Source organism: Pelophylax lessonae (assembly GCF_965119305.1).
Source record: "Pelophylax lessonae genome assembly, chromosome: 11".
Classification (NCBI taxonomy): domain Eukaryota; kingdom Metazoa; phylum Chordata; class Amphibia; order Anura; family Ranidae; genus Pelophylax; species Pelophylax lessonae.
In genome coordinates this window covers 181,078,422-181,099,156 of record NC_138778.1, presented here as the reverse complement: position 1 = coordinate 181,099,156, position 20,735 = coordinate 181,078,422, and positions in this window count along the sequence as shown.

The following is a 20,735-nucleotide window of genomic DNA, read 5'->3' as shown; positions in this document are numbered from 1 at the left end:
TAGGCAAGAAGCCAGGAAGTAACAGAAGAAATGTAAACAATTAAACCCGCAATTGATTTGCAGAGCCAACCTCCACCTCAAAGCACCCATCATCCCATGTTGAGGGCATGGGGCCTGGTATGGTTCAGGAGGGTGGGGGGCACTCGCTTGTCCCCTCACTTTCCTGACCTATCGGACTGCATGCTCAGACAAGGGTCTGGTATGGATTTTTTATGGGGGGGGGGACCCCATGCCGTTTTTTCTCAATTTTTGTTTTTTTGTGGGCAATTTTTTTTTTTTTATACATTCAGCTGTCAGTGGGGACCCCCGCTGACAGGTGCTGACTCATTGGTTGTTAAAGACGTGGCGGCTGGCTTCCTGTGTTTACAGTGTGTTTAAAGAGGAAACAACGTAAAACGCAAAATGTATGAAAAAAACGTATAAAAAAAAAGTGAAGGATTAAAAATGCAAAATGTGCCTGAAAAATGCATAAAGCGCAGCTGCATAGATGTGAACCTAGACTTAGTGGGATGTTAGCGCTAATCAGGTCCAACTGCCTTATGACCTTTTTATTACTACAGAGCAAATAGCTGAATGGTGTGTAAAGCAATCTATACGCTCACTATCTGGTCACAGCAGATAATTATTCAAAACAGTCACACCCAGGATGAGTTTTGTACTGTTTTGTAATATTTATGCAGGGGCCAAGAAGCTTGGCAGAAAACATTTATCTAATTAGAGAACTGCTGCACTGCCAACCCCCCACCCAAAAGAACAAACTAGTCACCACATGTAAACAAAAGGCATCATATACAGTATCTCACAAAAGTGAGTACACCCCTCACATTTTTGTAAATGTTTTATTATATCTTTTCATGTGACAACAGTATAACGGTGTAAATTTGCTGTCCCCTCAAAATCAGAGGCGTAACTAGATTTCTCAGGGCCCCGGTGCAAGAAATCATGAAGGCCCCCCCCCCCCCCCCCCAAAAAAAGCATGTTTTCGACACTTTTTTTTTTGCAAAGTATAACAAAGTAAGGTGGGTGGGAGCAGTGGTGGTGCGGGGTGTGGGATAAGAGGCGGTAATGGTGGTGCGGGTGCCCCCCCCGCACAACAATCGGGGAAGGCGGCAGCCAGACTCGTCTCTCAGCCACTAGTACCACTAGCGAACAGTCAGGACTCAGGCAGACGGACGGGCCCCCTCACCAGGGATAAGCACGGACCAAGGCTGTGGCGGACATTTTCCAAAGCACAGACCTTAGTGAAGGTACATTTAAAATTAAAACCATTAAAAAAACACTGTTTACTCTCTGGCTTTGTTCTACAAGTACAAATAGGTTTAAAATAACATTTATATAAAGACTGCTTGTGGTATACTGTTATAACAGTTTTCAAAATTTTTATATTTTTTGGCCAGGGCAGGTCCCCCATAGATCCCCTTTTGCACAGGCCTGGCCAGGGTGAGGTTCCCCCATATGGATTCCCCTTTAGAGCAGGCCAGGGTGAGGGCCCCCTAAATTTATACATCCCCCTTTAGAACAGGCATGGGCAGACAGGTCCCCCATAGATCCCCCTTTAGAGCAGGCCAGGGTGCGTGTCCCCCATATTTATACATTACCCTTTAGAGCAGGCAAGGGCAGGCAGATCCCGTTTTAGAGCAGACAAGGGCAGGCTGGTTCACATTCCCCCTATAGATCACCTTTAGTGCAGGCAAGTCTCCCATAGATCTCCCTTTAGCACAGGCAGGTCCCCCACAGATCCCCCTTTAGAGCAGGCCAGGGTGAGGGTCCCCCATATTTATACATCCCCCTTTAGAGCAGGCAAGGGAGGCAGGTCCCCCATAGATCCCCCTTTAGAACAGGCCTAGGCCAGGGTGAGGGTCCCCATATTTATACATCTTCCTTTAGAGCAGGCAAGGGAGGCAGGTCCACTGTCCCCAATAGATCCCCTTTTGGCATAGGAAAGGGCAGGCAGGTCCCCCATAGATCCCCTTAGAGCCGTCCAGGGTGACGGCCCCACTTATAGATCCCCCTAAGAGCAGACCAGGCCAGGCAGGGTTCCCCTCCCATATAAATCCCCCTCCTATATAAATCCCCCTTAGAGCAGGCCCCCCATAAAATAGATCCCACTTACTTAGTGACTTCTTCTTACTTTACTTCTCTTACCTTACCACACAGGGGCTCTCTCCAGCCTCTCTCCTCAGTCCCCCTGCAAAGAATTTAGTAACATACTGTAATATATATTTATCTCCAGTCCACCACAACCAACCGTCCTCCTTCACTTTTCCCAGGCTGGGCAGCCACTGCATACACAGAGTCAGACAGTCCCTCCCCCAGCCAGGGCCCAGAGTCAGCCGCGCACGCAGATCTCTCTCCAACACCACTCCACCTTGCGAGTGGTACCAGCAAGAGCCGAGCGGGAGGCGGGAGCAGCCAAGCCAAAAGGAGGCCTGAGGACCCGCCCCCCCCAACGCGAGGACCCCCCCCCCCCAACGCGCATCGGGGATTGATCTGAGACTCTGCAAAGTGAGTCAGATAGATACAACATAGTCAGTGGCGGCGCGGCGGACCCTGCAAGGACCGCTCACGGACACCAGTGTCCGTGTGCGCACACCTTGCCGACCCCTGCCCCTCACGCCGCGGCCGCGGTTAGAGAACGGGTGCTGGCGGGCCCCCCCTCAGGTAGCGGAACTCCAGGGCCCAGTCGCAGGCGCGACCGCTGCGACCCTGATAGTTCCGCTACTGCTCAAAATAACTTAAAGGGTAACTTCACTTTCGTGGGGGAAAAAAAATAGCAAATAAAAAAAAAAAAAACAATATGGCGTATACAATTGTGACACAAATCATATTGTAATTGAATGTTATTAAAAAAAATACCTTTCCTTTTCAATCTGCCGCTGTTGTAATTTTCTGAATATTTTCTGAAAATTCAATGCAATATGGCTACCTGGAGGTGTTCTGTACACAGAATGTATACTGACCGCACCCCAGAAACATCATTTCCTGCTTGTGTGATTGGCTCACTGATTTTTCCAGAAGTTTGCCTAAGATACAAGTCAGATTTCTGGCATACCCTGCAACAAAAATGTCATTTTTGGTGAGATACTCCAAATAGGAACATGTCTAAAGGGATGCAGGCCCAGCAGCTTCCCTCATTAGAGCCCTGCAGCTGCACAGCTGACAGATATTTATGAAACCACTCCCATTTGACCCACTCAGCACAGAGGCACAGAGGAACAAAACAATGATTTCTTCAGAATAACAAAAGGGAGGAATCTGCAACAAAGTTTGTTAAAATCCGTGTAATGTACAGAGATCACCCAGAGGGGAATGTTTTTTCTCAATAAAAGTGGAGTTACGCTTTAACACGCAGCCATTAATGTCTAAACCGCTGGCAACAAAAGTGAGTACACCCAAAAGTGAAAATGCCCAATTTGGGCCCAAAGTCTCAATATTTTGTGTGGCCACCATTATTTTCCAGCACTGCCTTAACCCTCTTGGGCATGGAGTTCACCAGAGCTTCACAGGTTGCCACTAGAGTCCTCTTCCACTGCTCCATGACAACATCATAGCTTTGCACTCCTCCACCTTCCATTTGAGGATGCCCCACAGATGCTCAATAGGGTTTAGGCCTATAGATATGCTTGGCCAGTCCATCACCTTTACCCTCCTTTAGCAAGGCAGTGGTCGTCTTGGAGGTGTGTTTGGGGTTGTTATTATGTTGGAAAACTGCCCTGCAGCCCAGTCTCTGAAGGGAGGGGATCATGTTCTGCTTCAGTATGTCACAGTACATGTTGGCATTTATGGTTCCCTCAATGAGCTGTAGCCCCCCAGTGCCGGCAGCACTCATGCAGCCCCAGACCCCCACCACCATGCTTGACTGTTGGGAAGACACAATTTTTTTTGTACTCCACACCTGGTTGCCACGACACACGCTTGACACCATCCGAACCAAATATGTTTATCTTGGTCTCATCAGACCACAGGACATGGTTCCGGTAATCCATGTCCTTAGTCTGCTTGTCTTCAGGAAACTGTGTGCGGGCTTTCTTGTGCATCATCTTTAGAAGAGGCTTCTTCTGGGACAACAGCCATGCAGACCAATTTGATGCAGTATGCAGCGTATGGTCTGAGCACTGACAGGCTGACCCCCAACCCCTTCAACCTCTGCAGCAATGCTGGCAGCACTCATATGACTATTTCCCAAAGACAACCTCTGGATATGACGCCGAGCATGTGCACTCAACTTCTTTGGTCGGCCATAGCGAGGCCTGTTCTGAGTGGAACCTGTCCTGTTAAACCGCTGTATGGTCTTGGCCACCGTGCTGCAGCTCAGTTTCAAGGTCTTGGCAATCTTCTTATAGCCTAGGCCATCTTTATGTAGAGCAACAATTCTTTTTTTCAGATCCTCAGAGAGTTCTTTGCCATGAGGTGCCATGTTGAACTTCCAGTGACCAGTATGAGAGAATGAGAGCAATAACACCAAATTTAACACACCTGCTCCCCATTCACACCTAAGACCTTGTAACACTAATGAGTCACATGACACTGGGGAGGGAAAATGGCTAATTGGGCCCAAATTGAACATTTTAACTTAGGTGTGTACTCATTTTTGTTGCCAGCAGTTTAGACATTAATGGCTGTGTGTTGAGCTATTTTGAGGGGACGGCAAATTTACACTGTTATACAAGCTGTCCACTCACTACTTTACATTGTAACAAAGTGTAATTTCTTCAATGTTGTCACATGAAAAGGTATAACAAAATATTTACAAAAATGTGAGGGGTGTACTCACTTTTGTGAGATACTGTATGTAATTTCCAGGTCTTTTACAATTCAGTTTTATAACACATCGGTCTGCAGCAAGAACAGACGCAGAAAAAAGATGTCTTGCAGAACGTCAAATACATGATCTTTAGCGCCCCCTGGCATCCATGGCAGAGCTATATGTACAAATGAGACACACACTTTGGTTCATTTATTAAACTTCTGACTTCTGCTAAAAATGAATCTCCATACTGTTTACACTTAAGCTGGCCATACATGTCAAGGTCTTTTCAATTCAGCCTGTAGGCTGAATGAAAAGAATCCAACTGATTCATCTGTCCAAGTTAGGCAGCTTGGGATGGATAAATCTTCCACTATGGCTACTGTCATTTGACAGCTGTGCTTGCAAAATGTCAAAATCTCCAAACAGTGGCTGCATCTGATTGGATGCAGCTGCTGTTAGGCTAACCATTTTACTACTCTGATTTGTAATTTGTGGGAGGGATTAGCTGACAAAGCCACCCACTGTATGAATTATGTGCCGTTCCATCATCTCCATCACTTTACCGGAGATATAATGTGTGAACTGCTCTAGGAGCAATGAACGAAAGCTCACATTTGAGTAAATCTGCCTTTAAATCAACTTTATTGTACTGTAAAAATGACTTTATAAACAAGTTCCCTTATAGGCCTTATTTAGACCATGGTGCCCCGGTGTGCTGCAGTAACACTCATTTGTTCACATGTATTCCCAAACATACTTTCCCTCACTGTAACCCTCTTCTTTTTAAAAAACCCAATAATTTTTGTATGTTCATTCACAGCTATTTTTTCCTCTGGCTTGCCCACCTGCCTCAATTTCAGAAGAGAATGACATGTGCTGCTCCTTCAGCCTCCTGGGATAACGTTGTCACATACCTCAGAAATCTGCAGGAGCAAGGACACGCAGTAGCTCTGGGGCGGACCTGGCGGTGCATCAATGGGGCTGACTGCAAAGGCCTGCAAGAGACAGCCAGCTCCTGATCATGTAGGAAGGAAAGATGAATGATACGCTTAGGTGCGGAGGCAAATAACATGCGTTGTGGTAACAATCTGGAGAGGTATGAATGGGCCCTTAGTAAAATTTACATTTATCCATGCTCCCTAGGCCCTTATCCTAAGCACACCTCTTTCCTCTTCATTTGTCCCTCATTTTGGTCTTATCGATAGAGTTGTATATAAAATGTACTGTGTCTTTAACGTCTCCTTTAACCGCTTGCCGACCGCTGCATAACTATTTACGTCGGCAGTCAGCCCCTCACAGGCAAAGCGACGTAGGGCTAGGGAGCGAGCGCGCGCCGCCAGAGACGAGCTCCCGCGTGGTCACGGACCGCCCCGCGTGTGTGCCTGGCGGACCCGATATCCGCCGGGCACTCACGATCGTCCGTTAGAGCGGGAGAAAGGCAGGCGGCTAATATAAACACAGCCGCCTGTCAGTCTCCCCTGTGTAAGAATGGAGATTAGACGGTTCTACTATGTAGGACCGTTGATCTCTGTTCTTACACTAGTAGCCCCAGCCAATCACAGTTAGAAACACGCCCCTAGGACACACTTAACCCCTCCCTCTCCAATACAGTTAACTCCTTCACTGCCAGTGTAATTTTTACAGTAACAGTGCATATGTATAGCACTGATTACTGCAGTAATGTCACTGATAACCCCAAAAGTGTCAAAAATGTCAGTCAAGGGTCCGATCTGTCCGGCGCAATGTCGCAGTCCCGCAAAAAAAAAATCGCAGATCGCCGCCATTACTCGTTAAAAAAAAAAAACAACAAAAATGACAAAAATCTTTCCCTTTGTTAGTAAACGCGATAACTTTTGCGCAAACCAATCAAAATACGCTTTTTGCGTTTTTTTTTACCAAACATATGTAGCATAAAACAAATTGGCCGAAAATGTTAAAAAATTTTGATTTTTACATTTTTTTGGGGGAATTTCATATAAAAAATTTGAAAAATATTGTTATTTTTGCAAAATTTACGCTCTTTTTTTGTTTATAGTGCATGATCAAAAAATCGCACAGGTGATCAAATACCACCAAAAGAAAGCTCTGTTTGTGGGAAAAAAGGACGTCAAATTAGTTTAGGTACAGCATCGCACGACCGCGCAATTGTCTGTTAAAGTCACGCAGTGTCGAATCGTAAAATAGGCCCTGGTCAGGAAGGGGGTAAAATCTTCCGGGGCTTAAGTGGTTAAGGAGGCGTGGCAGGGGTGTGTCCTATGCCTACATACTTTTGCTAATAGGTGTCCCTCGTTCTCATCTCAAAAAGTTGGGAGGTATGACTACTGAAATTTCTACTAAAACTTGGCTTTCCCTTTAAAGCAACCCTATCAGTAAGTGTACGGAGGTAAACTAAAACCAGCCTGTAAAAAAACGTAAAGGTATAACTAGATTTCTGGCAGCCTGTGTCTGATGTGTTTAATATCTGGTCCCTCACCACACCTTGATTCCCCCACAGCCTTCCAGGTCACTTCAGGAAACAAGGATCAGTAGGAGGAACCATAGCAAGATGTGTTATATGACTCATTCAGTGTTAGGACTCATTCAACTTTAAAGTGTATTTTCACTCTTACACCCAAATTGGGACAACACTAATTTTAAATGTGTTACCCATTACCATAGCACAACCTAAAAAAAAAAATTCAAAAATTACTGGGTACCTTTTTCCCTGCTATTTACATAAAAATCCTTGCATGCTCTCCCTGCTTTATAACGTTTAGGAGTGGGCTGCGGAGTAATGTTTAATGGCTTCTTGCCTGCGCCTCGGACTAAAGGGCCAATCACAGCGGCCCTATACCACACGATAAGCTGTCAGCCAATGACAGCTGATCACAGGATGTAAACACAAGCCAAGTATCGGCTTTTCTCTTCTCATGGTGACAGCGTGAGGAGAGAAGAAGAAAGTCAATAACCGACTTCTGTTACAGGGACATCGGTCCCAACAGTGCCTACCAGTGCTGCTAATCAGTGCCCACTAATGCTACTAATCAGTGCCACCAGTGCCACCTATCAGTGTCCATTAGTGCTGCCAATCAGTGCCCATCAATGCCTCATCATCAGTGTCACCTATTAATGCTGCCTATCAGTGCCCATTAGTGCCATCTATCAGTGCCCTTCAGTGCCACCTATCATTGCCCATCAGTACCACCTATCAGTGCCTCCTCATCAGTGCCCACCAGTGCCACCTCATTAGTGCCCATCAGTGCCTATCAGTGCCCATTAGTGCAGCTTATCAGTGCTATTAATTGCAGCTTCATCAGCGCACATCAGTAAGGAAGAAAATGTACCTGTTTGCAAAATTTTATAACAAACTATTTTTCTTTTTTTTTTAATTTTCGGTCCTTTTTGTTCAGCAAAAAATAAAAAACCCAGTGGTGAATAGATACCACCAAAAGAAAGCTCTATTTGTGTGAAAAAAATGATAAAATTTTGTATGAGTACAGCATTGTATGACTGAGTAATTGTCATTCAAAATGTGACAGCGCTGAAAGCTGAAAATTGGTCCGGGCAGGAAGGGGGTAAAAGTACCCAGTAGGCAAGTAGTTAACTTAACTAGCCCTGTCTGTACTGTGTTCGCAGTTTTTCAATATCAGCTGTAAATTTTGCATGTTTCCCCATCAACACAGATAGTGCTGTCAGGGGAATCAGCAATTGTCTTCTCCTGGTAGTGGGGGAAGCTGTCCCTGTCAGGAGAAGACTGGTAGCGGTTATAGCAGCCGCTAGCGTTAATCGCAAGAGAATCCAGCAGGCTGGTTGTACCCAAGTTGATCGATTAACGGTTCGAATCAGCAGGATCCGGGTGAGATATGAACCCTATATGGCCGGCCTAAGCTAGATTTGTACACAGTTTGTCCTAACAAAGGGATAACATTTAGGAAACCACCTCCTGCATTGTATGTTAATGAGGTATAGTTGAGACTGTCCACCACTGACAATGACACTTGAGACTGTCCAGAAATTCTTAACATTTTAAACTTTTGAAACGGCCCAGTGTCCGAAATAGGAGTGTGAGGTTTCCTCATACAGTGGAAACAGTGCCGCCCTGGTACAACATATACCGCCCCTCCTCCAGCGGAAGCTACAAGTTAAAAGACAGATAAGAATGTGATATTACAATTTCTGGATTTCCTTATAATGGAGCCCACCGAACTGTTATGTTCAACCTGTACAAATTACTACAATATAATTCAGTGCACTAAAGACTGTGTATAGAAAACATGGAAGATTGGGAAGGAAGGATTTTCCAGGCACATAATAGAGTTAAAATCAATATTTATTTGAATTACATAGAAGATAAAAAAAAGAACAGAACAAACAAATAAAGCAAACCTTTACAGTAAAAAAAAAACGATTGGGGCCCAAAATGGCTCACCAATCGTATGTATAACATACAGCAGTTCTAATGAATTTGATTCTACACAAATACATTGCTGTTAAACATGTCCTGAATATGAAAACTATACTGTAATACAGCAAAGAGATCCTGTCAGTGGTTGGTCCATAGAAGGCACCGTCTAGCCAGGGTCAAGTGATGATGACAAAAAGTAATAATTCAATTGCTCAACATGCTTCGCCTCATAAAGAGGCTTCGCCTGGAGCTTAGTTATGAATAAGTATTATAGATGGATTCTGTACGTTTATTCTGCAGGACGTGAGTCACCGCAATATAGTTGATAGTTAGTAACGAAGGGACACACATGGGTTAATCAGAGTTTGGTATCATACAGATAATTAGACGTGGCCCAGGAAAAATAGACACCTGTCTGCCATCAATAAATTGAATTTGCTGAGGACGTTTTCACATAACTATTTGGGTGGAACCCATAAGTTAGAAAACGTAGAGGTGATATTTTGAGAATTCCTTAAACCAGCTCTGTTTGTGTGTCCATGGTGTCCGCTCCGGATGGGGAACCGCCACCAAAATGTATTGATGGCAGACAGGTGTCTATTTTTCCTGGGCCACGTCTAATTATCTGTATGATACCAAACTCTGATTAACCCATGTGTGTCCCTTCGTTACTAACTATCAACTATATTGCGGTGACTCACGTCCTGCAGAATAAAAGTACAGAATCCATCTATAATACTTATTCATAACTAAGCTCCAGACGAAGCCTCTTTATGAGGCGAAACATGTTGAGCAATTGAATTATTACTTTTTGTCATCATCACTTGACCCTGGCTGGACGGTGCCTTCTATGGACCAACCATTGACAGGATCTCTTTGCTGTATTACAGTATAGTTTTCATATTCAGGACATGTTTAACAGCAATGTATTTGTTTAGAATCAAATTCATTATTGGTGAGCCATTTTGGGCCCCAATCGTTTTTTTACTGTAAAGGTTTGCTTTATTTGTTTGTTCTGTTCTTTTTTTATCTTCTATGTAATTCAAATAAATATTGATTTTAACTCTATTATGTGCCTGGAAAATCCTTCCTTCCCAATCTTCCATGTTTTCTGTTTAACAATTTTAGGATGTGGCACAATTATTAATTCTCCTATATGCTCAGATTGCTGCTGTCTGAAGGCATATTTCATTCGTTAAAGACTGTGTATGTTTACTCCTTGTCTGGGCCTATGTATCTGACTCCTCCCCTTCTGCCCACACACAGCACAGACTATGTACCTGACTCCACCACTTCTGCGCACACACAGCACAGACTATGTACCTGGCTTAACCCCTTCTGCCCACACACAGCACAGACTATGTACCTGGCTCAACCCCTTCTGCCCACACACAGCACAGACTAGGTACCTGACTCGACCACTTTTACCAAAACACAGCATAAATTATCTACCTGGCACCACCCCTTCTGCTCTTACCAAGGCTGGTGCTACCACTAGGCGAACTAAGCAGCTGCCTAGGGCGCACTGCCACCTAGGGTGCAGCCATGGCCAGTGCCACATTCCCCTCCTGTCACCACCTTATCCCCAGTGGATGTAACCTCTAGAGAGGGGGGCAGTGTGTACAGGAAGGGGCGTATAGGGTTAAAGGGGGGCAGTGTGTGCAAGTAGGTGGTGTTGCCTAGGGTGCAAAATAGTCTAGCACCAGCCTTGGCTTTTACACAGCATAGACTAGGAATCTGACTCCACACCCTCTGCTCATACACAGCGCAGACTATGCACCTGGCTCCACCCCTTATGCTCAGACACAGCATGAACTATGTACCTGGCTCCACCCTTTCTGCTCACAGACGTTGAATCTGATTCCACCCCTTCTGCTCACACAGCTCAGTGTACCTGATCTGACCCCTTCTGTGCTTCTACTAAGCCCATCGCCCACACTATGCTCCTGTGTTGTGTCCCACCTAATATGTGTTTGCTGTTCTTGCTATGTGTTGTATTGCATTATTTATGTAAGTCAGGAGTGGACATTTCATTTTCTCAAGAGGCCACATGAGAAACTAGGATTGTTGTGGAGGGCCTAACCAATAGGGTGGGTATTTATAAATTCCCTCTGATGTTATAAACTCCCTTGGCCCGTGGCATCACTTCTGCAGCAAGGTGAAAGTTAAGGCAGATTAATGGTGGGGGGCGTAGGCTCCACCCCTTACCTGTGGGTCTGAGAGTGGGACCTGGGAACACCTCCCCACACACCCTCACAGGTATTATATCTTTGTTGCCTACCTCCAATGGTCCATCCCAGTCGCTACAGGGGCAGCACCGCCACTCCTACATGTTCAAAGGCACTTGGGCGAAGTTCAGCTACTGCCATCTCCTTTAGACACCTGGTCTCCAATACTGTGAAGGTGCAAAGGCACATGTAAAATTGGAAGAAAATATCAGTCGGCTTCAAAATAAAAGCATTGCATGTGTTCTGTGTGCATGCATACACTTATTTACATTTGATTTCTAATTTCCGATTGACCTCACGTAGGCCAGCCAGGGACAGTCAAAGTGCCAGATGTGGCCCAGGGGCCATAAAATGCCCTGGCTTAATCTGATCTGTTCATCACAGAGACAAGGCCTTGGAAAGTAATTCAGGGGGAATTCAAAACCGAGAGAAACAAATTCTAAAATAATTACTGCCATTCTTATTCTAAAGAATTATATACTAAGAGATTCCCCAGCAAAAAACGAAATGTAAATGGGGAAACAAGTAACATCATTACTAAAATATGGACAATGGGCATATTTGGGAAATCCCTTGTCATTGAGTAGGCAGAGCCTGATGGGGAACTGAGCGACTAGTCCCTCTTCAGGTCCGCTTTACTTTTGATTTACAGGCCAAAACCACGAAAGTCTCTATTAGACTGAATAGCGGCTATAGTTCAGCCTACACACGTGTGCTGTCAATCAAAAGTGAAGTGGACCTAATGGGGGACTAGTCTCCTATGTCCCTATCAGGCTCAGCCCACCCCAGTAGAAAACTCCTTGACTATGCACCTTTCAGTGGGACAGACACAGTAGCTGGGAAGGGAGGGTGGCAGAGAGAGCACTGAGAAAGGAGTGTCCAGTGTGGACACTCCTTTCTCAGTACAGACATGGACAGATAAAGGTACTTGTCTGTGACAGGTACATGAATACGGTGCAAGCACCAACACCTTTGGTGCTGCACCCCGGTGGAACTATACTCACCTCAGCTCCAGCGATGCAGCCTCCCCAAGCTTCCTACCTGGCCGCTCACATCTTTGGGCGGCTACTTTCTGGTTGCTTTCTTTGGTCAGTTGGAAACAACATCACTCCCATGTATGCACAGGAGCTTAGTCATATACGGCATTTCCAAATTCAAACAGTGAGCTACAGGTGCTCTGTGCACTGTACAAGGGCGGACAGGCAGGTAAATATGCTTTATCTCTTCTGTATTAAAGTAGTCTCTTCTGACTTACAAATGCAGTATAATGAAGTATATATACCCCTTCCGCACACCACAACATTGTGTATACTGTGTTACTTTGACAATGCACTGAGGCTTGTTAAGAGTCAATAAAAAATGAATGGATTTCTTCAACACATGACATAATGTGCATGCAATGGTGTGACTGGGCCCCATAAATGAACTGACACATAGTTTATAATTTTAAGAACCAAATAGTTTGACTGTTTCTATAAACTCAGCTTAAAGTCAGCTTAAACTCAGCTTAAAGTGGTTGTTTAGCCACTCTGTAATCTCCATACAATCCTCTGTTCAATAATGACAATCTCAGTGATGCTATAGTGCAAATAAACAGTTGAATAAATTAATTCTGATGTACATAGAAGAATAAATTCATAAATAATACTAATTATTAAATTAAATAAAGTGACTAAGTGCAAAGAACGGTGTCCATGTGCAGAGAAGACTATGCACTATAGCATCACTGAGATTTTAGGAAGAGTGGGATCTATTCACCTATCCCCAGTTTACATCATTTCAACTTATCTATTTATATATAATTTCTTGCTCCAGGCAGCGCCATTCACCTCCTGGTTTTTATATTGATATTATATTCTCGATTGAGATTATATAGAGGTAGGCTGCAGCCAGGGAAATATATTAACTGTAGCACGGATTCCCTATACAAACAGATTTGAGAACTAGTTCCTGATTTTAATTTGGGAGGAACTGATATACACACAAAATAATTGTCTGTTTTATACTATCTCTAACCAATAGCAATATAAATGATAACCCATGTTCTGATATCCTGTATAATAATACACTGTATTTATATTGAATTGAAGATGATCTGATCCTCTGTTTGTCAAAAACATTATTAGTATTACATTTATATACAGACACAATAAGTTGATAGAATACCGATAAGGAACTAGCTTTAGATGGAGATAGCCAATCTCATTTTAATTTCAGTAGGCTCAATTCACAAAGATTTAGCACAAAGATAAGGATCTCGATTTTAGCCATGTGGACGTAACTAAAAATAATTTGTCATTTTTTTGTGAATTAGGCTTATTGTGTATTATCCGTTACTTTCATGTGGAATTGTGTATTTATTCAGTTCCTTCCTCCATTCATTTTTCCTTAATAATCAGGATTTTCAGAAATTTCTATTTCAGTGAATTTTTTATAAATATTGCTATTTTTTTATAAATACAAAATATATTTAAAATGAAACTATGAGCTAAAAAAAAAAGACAAATAATGCTAACAATAACCTTTTTTTTTTTTTTTTTTTTTTTTTTTTTATGAGCACTCCCTGTAACTTTTTTTTAAATCTGTTGACCCTGCCAGTAGAGCCTTTCAGCAGAATGGCAGTCACAGTTGGGAAAAATCATATTAGATTGGTGGGGGTACATTCATTGTTCAGCTTTTTATTCATATTGCCTAAACCTTTTCATAAAGAAAAAAACAGTTTAAAAGTAATAGCTGTGTTGGGCTTTAATGTGTCTAGCTTCTACTTCAAGCTGAATTCATTGTATGAACTGAATTGTATACAGTGCCTTGAAAAATTATTTGTACCCCTTGAAATGTTTCTACATTTTGTGATGTTACAACCAAAAACATAAATGTATTTTATTGGGATTTTATGTGCTAGATCAACACGGAAAGTGTCACATTATTGTGAAATGGAAGGAAAATGAGAAAAGGTTTTCAAAAGTTGTTACAAATAAATATCTGAAAAGTGTGGCGTGCATTTGCATTTAGCCCCCTTTACTCCAATACCCCTAACTAAAATCTAGTGGAACCAATTGCCTTCAGAAGTCATCTAATTAGTAAATAGAGTCCACCTGTATGTAATCTCATCTCAATATGTTCTGTTAAGCCCTCAGAGGTTTGTTAGAAAACCTTAGTGAACAAACAGCATCGTTAAGATCAAGGAACACACCAGATAGGTCAGGGATAAAGTTGTGGAGAAGTTTAAAGCACGGCTAGGCTATAAAAAAAAAAATATCCCAAGCTTTGAACATCTCACAGAGCATTGTTCAATCCATCATCCAAAAATGGAGAGTACAGCAGAACTGCAAGCCTACCAAGACAAGGCCCTCCACCTAAACTTACAGGCCGGGCAAGGAGAGCATTAATAAGAGAAGTAGCTCGGAGGTCCTTGGTAACTCCGGAGGAGCTGCAGAGATCCACAGCTCAGGTAGGAGAATCTGTCCACAGGACAACTATTAGTTGTGCACTCCACAAATCTGGCCTCTTTAAAAGTGTGGCAAGAAGATAGACATTGTTAAAAGAAAGCCATAATAAATCCCATTTGTAGTTTGCGGGAAGCCATGTGGGGGACACAGTAAACATGTGGAAGAGGGTGCTCTGGTCAGATGAGACCAAAATTGAACTTTTTGGCCTAAAAGAAAACACTATGTGTGGAAGAAAACTAACACTGCACATCACCCTGAACACACCATCCCCTCTGTGAGCCATGGTTGGTGCAGGATCATGTTGTGGGGATGCTTTTCTACTGCAGGGACAGGGAATCTGGTCAGAGTTCAAGGGAAGATGGATAGAGCTAAATACAGGGCAATCTTAGAAGAAAACCTGTTAAGAGTCTGAAAAAGCCTTGAGACCTTCCAACAGGACAAGGACCCTAAACATATATGAATGAAAATTGAAGTTCACAGATTCTCTCTATCCAATCAGACAGAGCATGAGCTTTTTTTTGCAAAGAAGAATGGGCAAAAATTCCACTCTCTAGCTGTGCAAAGCTGGTAGAGACATACCCAAAAACACTTGCAGCTGTAATTGCAGTGAAAGGTGGTTCTACAATGTATTGACTCAGGGTGGCTGAATACAAATGCCACTTTGTGTTTCACAGAAAATATGAAAAATATACATTTACATAATTGGTTATAATATAACAAAATATGGAAAATGTCAAGGGGTGTGAATACTTTTTCAAAGCACTGTATCTACAGTGGGGATCTAAAGTTTGGGCACCCCAGGTAAAAAATTGTATTAATGTGCATAAAGAAGCCAAGGAAAGATGGAAAAATCTCCAAAAGGCATCAAATTACAGATTAGACATTCTTATAACATGTCAACAAAAGTTAGATTTTATTTCCATCACTGAAACTTTCAAAATTACAGAAAACAAAAAAATGGCGTCTGCAAAAGTTTGGGCACCCTGCAGAATCTATAGCATGCACTGCCCCCTTTGCAAGGCTGAGACCTGCCAGTGTTATGGATTGTTCTCAATCATCGTCTGGGAAGACCAGGTGATGTCAATCTCAAAGGTTTTAAATGCCCAGACTCATCTGACCTTGCCCCAACAATCAGCACCATGGGATCTTCTAAGCAGTTGTCTAGAAAACTGAAACTGAATATAGTTGACGCTCACAAAGCTGTAGAAGGCTATAAGACGATAGCAAAGCGTTTTCAGATGTCAATATCCTCTGTTCGGAATGTAATTAAGAAATGGCAGACATCAGGAACAGTGGAAGTTAAAGCAAGATCTGGAAGACCAAGAAAAATATCAGACAGAACAGTTCGCAGGATTGTGAGAAAAACAATTCAAAACCCAAGTTTGACTGCACGATTCCTCCAGAAAGATCTGGCAGACACTGGAGTTGTGGTACATTATTCCACTATAAAGAGATACTTGTACAAATATGGTCTTCATTGAAGAGTCATCAGAAGAAAACCTCTTCTACGTCCTCACCACAAAAATCAGCGTTTGAACTTCGCAAATGAACATATAGACAAGCCTGATGCATTTTGGAAACAAGTTCTGTGGACCGATGAGGTTAAAATTGAACTTTTTGGCCGGAATGAGCAAAGGTACGTTTGGAGAAGAAGGGGCACAGAATTTAATGAAAAGAACCTCTGTCCAACTGTTAAGCATGGGGGTGGATCAATCATGCTTTGGGGTTGTATTGCAGCCAGTGGCACAGGGAACATTTCACAAGTAGAAGGAAAAATGGATTCAATAAAATGTCAGCAAATTTTGGATGGTAACTTGATAACTTTGTAACTTGAGAGGATGGCTTCTACAAATGGATAATGATCCTAAACACACCTCGAAATCCACAAGGGGATTATATCAAGAGGCGTAAACTGAAGGTTTTGCCATGGCCTTCACAATCTCCTGACCTCAACATAATTGAAAATCTATGGATAGACCTTAAAAGAGCAGTGCGTGACAGACAGCCCAGAAATCTCAAAAAACTGGACGACTTTTGTAAGGAAGAATGGGCAAAGATACCTCAAACAAGAATTGAAAGACTCTTGGCTGGCTACAAAAAGTGTTAACAAGCTGTGATGCTTGCCAAAGGGGACCGTACAAGATTTTAACTCTGCAGGGTGCCCAAACTTTTGCAGACATCATTTTTTTTGTTTTCTGTTATTTTGAAAGTGTAAATGATGGAAATAAAATCTAACTTTTCTAATCTGTAATTTTATGCCTTTTGGAGATTTTTCCATCTTTCCTTGGCTTCTTTATGCACATTAATACAAATTTTTACCTGGGGTGCCCAAACTTTCGATCCCCACTGTACATTGGTCCAGCAATATTTACTGTGCATAAAGAGGACAGTTTATTAAGCAATGTCTACAGTGTCTGGGAGATGCAGCAGCATCTTGACAAGTCCAAACTCACCTTGGGAGCTTTCTAAATACAGGAGCAGCTGGTAATATTGTTTCTAAGTCCCTTGTCAGAAGGTTTGCCTGTTCACTGGAGCTCCTTTTCCAACTCCTTTGAATCTCTGTTGTGGATGACACTATCTTTTGTTGGGGACTTTTCTTCTCTTATATAATGCCTGTTATGATGTCTGATGGCCTGCTTCGCCACAAGACTATCTCCTTTTTTCTTCCACAAGCTATGTCTACGGGTCACCCTGGGCTTCCCCTGCCTCCAAAATACTGCAGTGCTGTGCATTTTTGGCTCACTATATGAATGACCAGGATGTCTTTTCAAAATGCAAGGTGGATCAGTTGCCACTACATGATCCCTACGACTGCGCCATCAAACTTATTCCAGGCTCTGTACTTTTGCTGATGTACTGCATACTAAAAAGGACATATGACTCATCTAAGTGTCATCCAATGTCTGTGAGAAGACCTGTTTCTGTTTTCAGGTGCGTCAGTGGATGGTGGTCTTCAAGATAATGATAGAATTGCAGGAGTTAGCCACCACTGAACCTCTGGTGGCTGAGATGTTTGTGACTCGCGAGTTTAGACGTGTTTTTCAAAAACTTAATATGAACTTCTATTTGGGTCTCAATGAGTTTAAGGAGTTTGCGGTGTAGGTGTCTTGGTTTTTCTTGGGTTCTTTCTGAATATCACAGACTGGCAAAACTCCAAGGACTTTATATGGTGTCTGCAATTGTTTTTGCTGATGTGTGCTCTTTCGTTAAAGGTCAAAGTCTGATGCTTCCAGGAAACCGGAGTGTGTTCAAATTCTTCTGTGGGAACTGCAATGCATAGGATTGTGAGTCCCTTAAGATTATGGGCAAACAAATAGATGAGCAGTCTGTCGAGGAATGTAATGTATGGTTGTATTTACAGACCACTTTAGTTATGTTTTGGGTCCATTTTTTTGTTTCTGACTAGCTAAGTCTCTCAGCAGCTGTATCAGGGTGTAATTGAATCTTTTATATGCCCCATTGCATTGTGGATGGTTTAGGGTAGTGTGTGACTCCTCCTGACATGTTGAGTGTAAGTAAGTTGATGGTCAGCACTTCTAGTGGGGCAGACATGTGCCAAGTGAGAGGTGAAATTCAGACCTCAGTACCCTTTGACATTGAACAGACCATACAGTGTTGGCAAACTTGTTTACTCAACTGGAACAGACCTGCCAACATGACTTATCTCTTGAACCAGTTACCGTGAACAGTGTCCCGCTACCATGTGGAGTCTCTCTGCAACAAAAAGGGCATTGGCCATTGACAGTACAACTTTCCAGGTCACTGATGAGACATGCAGAACATTATTATGCAGTATCAAATACCATCCTAGACCATTCACTCAGCAGATTGACAGTTTCTGGTAGTAGCCTCAATCTTTCACTAGGATTGGGCTTATCGCCTCTATTAAGGAGGCCGCCCCTAGATCCTCACTCTGTGCTTACTACCAATTATGCACTTCTAGTACTTCCAGCACATGGATAAGCTTTACCTTAGACAAAACGGAGTGTGGCCTTGAGTAAAATCTTCAATAAAAACTCTCATAATAAAGGCTTCATATACTCCCAAAGGTGCTTAAAAGATAATTTTACCTTTTGTAAAATAAATAAATATTTTTGGTGCAATGTCAGGCTCTTGCAGACACTCAATATAGTTGTTTGCCCATGTCTCCTGTTACTGAATTGCAGGAAGAATCAATGGTGAGAGTGCTCATCATTGCATTTCATTGAGAGTTCAAGCCATCTGCCACGAGGGCCGACAGCACTTGTAGTTCATTCATTAACAGATCTGTGTAAATTAATGATCTGTGTGAATGAATGAATAATCTTTGTGAATGATTGATGTGGCTGTGTGGAAGGAGCTTCGCATAGATGCATTTTTTTTAAATGACAGTAGGTGCAGGGAGAGGAAACGCCCTGGGGTTGTGGGAACTGGAACACAGTAACATGCTACATGTTACACCCAACTGTAAATATGGATGCAACATGTTAAAAAAGGCGAACCTATCCTTTAAAAGCAAAGCATATCAAACATGGTATTCACCTAAATAAAAATAATGTCAATACACTGGATCAATATAACTAACTATAGAACTCGTTCAGTCACCCTCTAAAGTTGAATCTCTTGTGATGCAAAGAATTGATGTCAAATGGGAAAAAAAAAATATTTTTCAAAGCTAATGGTTGAAGAGTTCATTGTCTGGAGAGAGCTGGAAGGCCGAAGATATTGTCAGTTTACACTCCAATTGGATTATACAAAGTGATTTGTAAAACAATTTATCAGTGGTATTCTATCCATTTAGCACTTGATGCTGGCAGATTTTACACATTTTTATGAGGTTTAATTAAGGCTTACTCTTTGGTCGTTCTCCTGTCAAGTCTAGGATTTCTATTTCTTCAGCTTCCTCATCCACATTTTTGTTTTTTGAATGGGGAGACTTTCCACTTTGCTGCCCCACCACTTGGCTCCTGGCAGCAAGGTATTCTAGTCTAACGATTTTCACTGTGTATGTTTACAGCATTCTAACTGTTGATTGTAATATCTAACGAACAGGGCTCTCTGATTCCTCCTGTATTGATTGTACTGTCTGCCCTCACATTGTAAAGTGCTGCACAAACTGTTGGCGCTATATAAATCCTGAATAACTATAATAATAATCATAATATTTCTTAACTTGACAGTCTCAGCACGGGGATAGGGATTTTTGCTGCTTTCAAGGAGATATTCACCTATAAAGTGAGGCTGCTGCTATCACTAAATGTGTTCCCACATACAGTGCAATCGGTAAAGAAAAATGTTGTGATAGTGCTGCCCAATAGTGAACAATCAGTCATTCAATCGAGTGAAAAAACTAAAAATAGTGACTTCCATAAATATTGGGTAACAATAATCTCCTGTGCTATAAAATTGATATAAACATTGATAAATACATAAACACATATTAGGTAAATAGTTAAAGTCCCAACAATCCACACATAGTGCCTCTAGTGCATCTTCATATTTCAATATGTGCTCCACCATATAACAATAGTGTTCTGTCACCAGGAGAAATACTTGCTCACCTCAGGACAAGGCTCTCAAAAGGGCCAACACAACATAATGGTAGTCAACCCTGTACACCAGATAGTGGGTCCTCTGCTCACTTCCTCCTCTGATGATAAAACTTCCCCAGCTGGGATGAGTCCACAGAACTCTCAGAGTAACAGAAACAATCTCCAACAGTGCAGTATCATGGTTAAAATGCATAAGAGAATACCAGCCAAGCTTAAGGAAATGCACTCACATGTATTTAGTTAAAAATAAGCAATATGATATAACAGAGTAACAGGGTTTCGCAGCATCCTGACTAGTCTCCCAGTTCCTGCCGCTGAAAAACAACCCCAAAGCAATATGCTTCCACCACCATGCTTCACTGTAGGGATGGTATTAGCCAGGTGATGAGCGTT